This window comes from Mirounga leonina, unplaced genomic scaffold (assembly GCF_011800145.1).
Source record: "Mirounga leonina isolate KUSES-001 unplaced genomic scaffold, KU_Mleo_1.0 Mir_174, whole genome shotgun sequence".
NCBI lineage: Eukaryota > Metazoa > Chordata > Mammalia > Carnivora > Phocidae > Mirounga > Mirounga leonina.
In genome coordinates, this window is record NW_023270451.1 from 20610417 (window position 1) to 20617937 (window position 7521).

At 41.7% G+C, this 7521-nt stretch overlaps 1 protein-coding gene across 1 annotated transcript in view; it reads right to left on the reverse strand.

Moving 5' to 3' along the window:
• Nucleotides 1-1279, reverse strand: part of CDK6 (cyclin dependent kinase 6) — a 238682-nt gene extending 237403 nt beyond the window's left edge. The window contains exon 1 of the mRNA XM_035020562.1: nucleotides 1161-1279. The gene's annotated coding sequence lies outside the window, so the exon portion shown is untranslated. The remainder of the gene's footprint in view (nucleotides 1-1160) is intronic.
• Nucleotides 1280-7521: the final 6242 nt, after the last annotated feature.

Consider the following 7521-nt stretch of genomic DNA (forward strand, 5'->3'; position numbering starts at 1 on the left):
CGTCCCACCCCCGCAGGGAGCTGCGCCCGCTGCCCCAGCCCGGCCCCGCACCGCCCGCCCTGGCTCTCCCCCCTCGCTCCCCGGACGGTCGGCTCCGGCGGAGAGAAACGGGAGCAACAGTGCCTTTTTCCCCCCTCTCCTCCACTTTTTTTTGTTGTTGTTGTTGCTTTCCCACGCTGGCTGAATGTGACTTGACCCCATTTCAAAAAAGTTTGACATAGTGCTTCAACATTTCCGCATTCCTCCGCGACTACAAAGGCTGCAGCCGCCTCCTTCTGCTTTCTGTCTCTGCTCTCTGTCTTCACACTCAATGAAATCCTTCATGTGCCTCTCCCGAAGCCTGCCAAGCACCGCAAGGGTCGCCACCAGCGCAGCGACAAGAGGCCGCACTGGGACCACGACTCCCGCGTGTGCGCACACGCAGATGCGCCCCACGTGCAGACTGTGGGGCGCGGTGCGGGGCCCGGAGCTGCGCAGCGCCGGGTGTGCGTTTTAACTCGGATATTTTAAATTATAAAATTAAACTGGGAAACTAAAGCAAACGTGCGTCCTTGTGGGGCTCCAAGCCTGTGCACTGGCCGCCTATGTGCACTCCTGTAAGTGTGCATAACACCCCCGCAGGGGGTGGCAGCAAGAAGCCTGCGTTAACATTTATCTCGTGGTGGAGTAGGTGGAGGCCACACCCACACCTCCGCGAGCTTGAGAGTGAGCTTTAGTGGGGAAATGAATGTGGGGCACGGAAACACAAAGTCCCGCATGGAGTCCCCAGAGGCAATGCAGTTTAAACCCTAAAGTGTGGACTATTCTGTGTGTCCGAGTGGGGTTTATATTCCGCTTTAAGAAGCTTGATGAGTGTGTGGGTGTTTGTGCGCACGGCTATGTGGGAGCAGGCACAGGATCTTAGTGTTGGGGGTGTCCCTGGTGTGGGATGTCCTTCTCTTGCCAGATTAGGAGAGACTCCTCTAGCTCCTCAAAACTGGTCCCCGTAACTAGCCTGCCTCGGCTCGTAAGGGGTTAACTAAAGCCAATGCCGAAGACATACACCCCCCCCCACAGTCACCCCCACCCACACCCTCGCTTCCGACCCTGGCCACGCTCCCAAATCTCCCCGGGGGACCCCCTACTCCGCAGCCCACCCACCCGAACGCACAGCTCCTTACCTGAGGGGCCCGGCAGCTTCGGGCCTCCCGAGGGGGCTGCGAGGGTCTGTCGGACCTTCGCACGTGTCCACCGCGGCGCCGAGCAGGTAACCCGCTCGGAGGAAGGAGTTACCAGCACTCTCTCCCGCGAAGGGGTGGGCACAGCGGCGGAGGGCGGAGGGACGGCGGAGGGACGGCGGCGGGCGCCGCCCGCGCCGCTCGCTGGGGGCGGACGGGGGCTGCGGGGCTCAGGCCAGGGCTCGGGGCCGAGCCGGGGAAGCAGCGCGGGCGGGGGCGAGGGCGGGGGCCCCGGAGGCCGACTCTGCCGGAGACCCACCCGGCGGCGGCGGGGTTAGGGGCTCGCTGCGCAGTGGCAAGCAAGTGTGCAAATTAAAGCCTTCCGGAGAGAGGGGAGGCGGCCGAGACCCGGCTGTGCTCTGAGCCTCTCAGCTCCCCAGCTCTCGGCTCCGAGTGGGGGGCGAGAAGGAAGGGGGGTTAGTTAAATGAAAATTTCCGGCTTTCACTGCAACTGGAGTGAGGGATCTTGCAACCAAAATAAGAGGCGTGAGAGTACGAGTGGGATGTGTCGTCGGGAGTCCGCGGAGTTTCCAAACCCAGGGTCGCCCAGAGTTGGGGTTTTGACAGAGTGAGGCGGGGGGATCAGCAGTCTGTGATGTGGACGGATGGAAAAAACACAACCAACCAACCACAATTATGAGGGGCCGGTGGGGATGGTAAATACCAACACTTTCCAAGAAACTGAAAAATCAGACCAAAAAATAACTCTTCTCTATTAAAAAAAAAAAAAAAAATCTGGCAGGGCGCCTTGCAGAAAAGAAAATACTAATCTGTCCAAGCACTTTTCACTTTCAGCATGAGCTACATTTGTTTTGTTTTCCTTCGCTTCCTTTCGGCCTCACAAAGCCCTATCTTTTCCTTTTGGACAGAGGATAGGATTTGGAAATTGTCAGGCACTCTGTGGTTAACGATCTACTTGAAGAGGCTCACCGGTTCACAATTATTAAGTGGTTAGCAATTGCTGAGGGTTCACTAAGGTATTTCTGGGGAGCTAAAAAGACTAAAATTTAATATAAATATTAGAATTGGAAGATAATAGACACACATACACACACACACAACAAAGAGAACAGAACGTGATTCAGTGGGTGCTCAGTTTAAATGCATTATTGGAATTCTGAAATTTGAAACCTTGTAAGAATGTACACTTTACCTGCTAGAAAACCTGAATACAATTATTGCAGGTGAAAATGAGATTTTGGACAAAAAAAAAGTCTTCAAGACCCTACAATGGAGTAAAAAAAAGCCTTTTTTTTTTTTTTAAAGAATTCAGTGTTCTCTAAAGTCTGTATCTGTAGAATACTTGAAACCCCTTTAAACATCTTAAAGCAAAGTTTAAAAACATCTATTTATTTCAGAGCTCTGTGGAAAAATTGAAATCCAGCAAAATACTGTTTGAATTGGAAATATTACCTCTATAAATCTTTTGACTTTTTGAATTAAATCATGTTGCTAATGTCAGAATAAATCAAAATTTTGCCTTTATAAAATTTATTCTGTACTACAGTGTGAAGTAACAGGTTAGGTAAATAAAAATTGTTGCATTTCCATTAGCAAATATTTTGCAATGCATTATAGTAATGTGTTGTTGAATGATAAAAGTGGATATTTGTGTTTCTTTATGCTTAAGATAATTCATAAAATACGTTTTGTGTTCAGGAGCATGTCTTCTAAAATTCAGTTTCTGAACAAAATTTGTAAAGATATCTATAACCTCATATAGGCTTAAGAAAACAAATTGTTAGATTTTGTATTTATATAAAATATTGGATCAGTACAAATCACTAATTAGACTTTAAACCAGAGATACAAATGAGAATCTTACATTTTTATAATTGCTACACTTATCAATGATTTTTAAAACAAGATTTACTTGTTGGTGACTAACACATTTATGTAATTTAGAAATAACTGTCAATAAATACTCATAGGAACCAGCAGGTGATTGCAAGAATTTATTTGGGTAAATAATTTGTTTAAAAAATAGTAAGACATAAATATCTTTAAAATTACGAGAAAAATGTCCTTTCTACACTGGGTTGTATTTTTAATTACTGAATTTGACAACAACCATAGATGGATTTGAAATTCTATGATTTAGATCACTAGATCACTTGTATGAGGTAGAAAGAAAAAAAGAAAGAAACTTTATTTAATTATATACACTGAATGTTTAACTCTATGTCATCTGCTTTCTCTGATACTGTTAATTTATCATTGTTCATTCTCTCTGGTTATGGTTCATATGAAATCCCAGTAGGTTAAAGCCTTAGACCAGGAAGTTTTACAATGGATTGTGTAAAATTAGTAAATACCAGATTGTTTTTGTTTATGGATAACTTCCTCTGTGGGTAACAGGTTATCATAACAAAATTTGTGCAAAGTTTATAAACTGTGAACCAAATTCAGACTCCTTTGTTTAGAAGTCTTTTATGAATGAATACATAGCATTCAAGAATAATGATTTGCATGCCATGTATCTGATATCCTAAAGTTGCAAATCATCTTACAGGTTTTTAAAAATTAGAATTCATGGATTTATCTTCAAATATGATGTTATAGCTTATACTGAAAATTTTCCTAGTGTCACATAAGAGATGCATTCTGTGTGTGAACACTTCATATCAAATATCTGTAAACTTCTGTTTTTCCTTAAAATAAAAATAAAATTTAAAGTTCTGCTCTATAATTTGTAATCTTGTTTAAGGACTAATTTATTTAAAATTAGTAATTTTATAATGTACATAGAATTCTAAATCACCTCTGATTTATGTTGGCTATTTGAATTTATAAAATGTATTTTCAAGAAACTTGGAAATAAGGTTTTGCTATAACCTACTACACAATAATTTTAATTGGAGTTCCACGTAAATGTATACTTTTAGTCTATAAAGATCTCCTGTTTATTGTTTTGATTAAAAAAACAACTTTTCTGGCTTAATAACTTCAAAATCAGTTACCCTTATCTTTAACTTGATTTATATGAGTATGTAAATGTTATCTTTATTGAGTAATTACTACAAAAAACTATAATTTTAACAGAAATAGTATAATGTAATGCAGTGCATTTTAGTGCATTCTTTCTTCCCCAGGCATTTCCAAGATGTTTTCTTAGGTTGTCCTTTAAAATATTGAAAATGTACTCAATATCCTAGGAAAAATTAATTATACTACCAACTTTTCCAATTGTAAAATTCTAATTTTAATTTTAAATGATTTTTAAATTCAATCTTCTAAATAAATTACTTCCTGTCCATTTGGAAATGACCTGGGGTTTTCTCTTTTCTTGTTGCATGTGATCTAGTGTATTGCACTGACGCAGTGAAACTTGCAAAGATTTTGATATTTGCCAGGAGGGGAAAAAATTTATCAGGTAGTAGCTTAAAAATTTAAGAAGAAAAAACCAGACATTATTATTTTTTTGGAAACTTCCCGTTTTCATGGGTCCTACTGTTCTATAATTATCCCTGGGCTCCCTCTGCAACAGGTCAGTACTATGTTCATATTTGTGTAATTGTCATCATATTTTCTTTTTTTCCCTTTCGATAGATACTCATATCTTTGTCCTGTGTGTGTGTGTGTGTGTGTGAATACCTGTATGTTCTTAGCATATTGTCGTGACATGTTCAAAGCGTGTTCTTAAGATCTTTCATCATCTATATTAGTATTATGAGTAATCAGAAAAATAACCATGGACATACACTTAGAATGAAATACCTACATTTTCTTTTGATTTATAGTGCCCTATCGTTTTCACTGATTTCTAGCATTTCTTTTCTAAGATAATACCAGCATCTCAACTGTTCCCATGGCCTAACAATTGTGTTGCCATAGCCGCTTTCCGTTGAGCTAAAAGGTGCGTCCGTGTTTTAGGTAGACTGTTCAGATGAAGCAGAGAAGGTACAACACAGTGAGGGTCATCATGATAAAGTGGGGTCTGGGAGGTAGGAGGAAGGGCAAAGAAAGGCACCGGAGAGAAACTTCTGTGAATGGCCTGGCAGCAGGAGCAAGTGAAGAAAATACATGCCCAGGTTCCCGGGTCAAGCAATGTAGCCTCTGGGCTCGAAGTATGGAGTGTCCATGCAACCTAATTCTTCTAGAATGAACGGTGTTCTAGGTCTATCCTATTGTGCATTGAAATCTGTCTTCTTAAATGAGATTATATAATGTTTGTGTCTATATTCATGTAACTATTTTACCTTGTCTCATTATGGATTTTTCCCAAAAATAATATAGAATGGAATTCTTGGCAGGGTTCTTTGGATTTCTAGAAGAAAGTATCTAATTGCGTAGCTCTGTGGATCAGTTTTGCACAAATTGAAGAGCGAGTCCGATTTTTAAACCCTGTTACAAATTTGTTCAGTTACTCAGATCTTAGTGTCCTTAATACCTAGTACAGTGACTGGCAAGTATTTTATGTCAATAAATGTTAGTCAACGGGAAGTTGGCTTTAGACCCTTCATCCCCCTCCTTTGGGACTACTTCTTCCTAGTTCCTTCAGGGAGATATAGGATAATAATGTTTTATATAATGCCAGCAAAGTTGAAGGATCGGTGTGCTGATGTCTGGACTTCAGAACCGTTTCTCCTCTACCTGCAGTTCCCTTCCTCTTAGCCCTCTCCTCTAAATCCGATCATCTTTTTAAGGCCCAGCTCTTAAAACCTAGGAGATTCCTTCAGCTGAATGACGTCCCTCCTGGCTCTGACTCCTTGAGGCCATCTGCTTTCTACTCCCCTTAAAAGCTCGATGCTCTGCTCTCCACCACCCTGAGCTCCCCAAGTGCGTCCACCGTGCCTTGTTCTCTTGGCCATGATCCAGCTCCTGGCTGTGCCATCTGGCCATAGTAGGTGGTCAGTGAAGGCAGCAATGGTTCTTGTCTCTCTGCATGAGTGTTACGGTATCAAGCAGGCACAGACTGACTGGAACAGCATGGCATAACTAGAGTAACACGTGAAAAGTTGAGGACAGTGTTCCGCTTAGCTTAAACAGGAAAGAACCAGGTCATCCTGTTACTTGGTGTGGATTTGTTACGTTTTCTCTTGTGTTGCAGATATTGGTCATTGAAAACATTTTTGTCTGAAAGAAAATGTGTTCAGATAATTTCTAAATTTGTCTGAAAGGCATATTCTAAAATCTGACCTACGAGAAATATGCTTAGGTAATTTTCTGCATTGTCTTCCCCTGAGAATTCCAATTAAACGATTTTTCTTTAAAAAGAGCAAGTACTAAACTCTGAGGTAGATGAGACACTATAGAGCCCAGAACTGAGAAAGATTGCTAATTTTATTGAGCAATATCCTTATCTATGTGAGTGCATTTTAAAGGAGCGAATCCTTGATTTCTAAGCCAAGAACTTGTGTTTTATTACCCGTTCTTCCTCCACAGCAATGCTCACTGTACTCCTCAGTTACCAGTCATTTAAACTTTCTGACTTTCAGTGTCTATACCTATTTAATGGCTTTGCTAATCATTCAGGAAGATGTTACGAAAATAGTTTGGAGAGATGCAACAGAGTTTTATCTTCACGAGAGAAGATACAGAAAGGTAATTGAGGTTGCTCATCTGCGGGTCAGAAGACCTGAAATTTAACCTGAAGTTGGCCATGAACTACCTGTGTGACCTTGGGCAACACACTTCAGTGGCTGGACCTTAAGGTCTTTGTCAATAAAAAAGATGATTAGGCTCAACGATGGGTATAGCTGCTGTAGCTTGGAAGTGCTATAGTCTGGCACTGTCATTATACATCTGTTCTTAGAAATACCCTAAATAAGAATAGCGCCAGTGGATGGGACTCTGATGTTAGCAATCCAGAGAGGGTTCTGGACCTCAAATGTGAAATATAGCGGGGTTTCTCTAAGATAAGCCTCTGGATTTTCAAGACTGAATAGAAATGAAGACTTCTAGGAAAACATTAGAAAAATTCACCAGATAGGGAGAGAGGAGCCAGGTTTTTAATTACTTGGCTAAAATGAAATGTGATGGATTAAATTAATCAACGCTCATTAATAAAATATGATAAATAAATTACGATAGTACAGAACCAGGATAGTAAAGATTAGAAATCTTGGGTGATCACAGAAATTCTTGAAAGATATCATGAAGCATAATTTTGGGAGATGTGACATATCTGTAAACCATTGAAAATGTGGCAGCCAGCCTCCTGTGAGGCGGTGGGAAGTGAGGGGTTGGGGCGGGGGTGGGGGTGGTAAAAGGCAGCATGCTGTGAATCTGAGGGGCTCCAGCAATATCAGACATCCTGAGTACTGCTGACCCAAAGCCGTTATTAAAATGTGTGCAGAGGAAC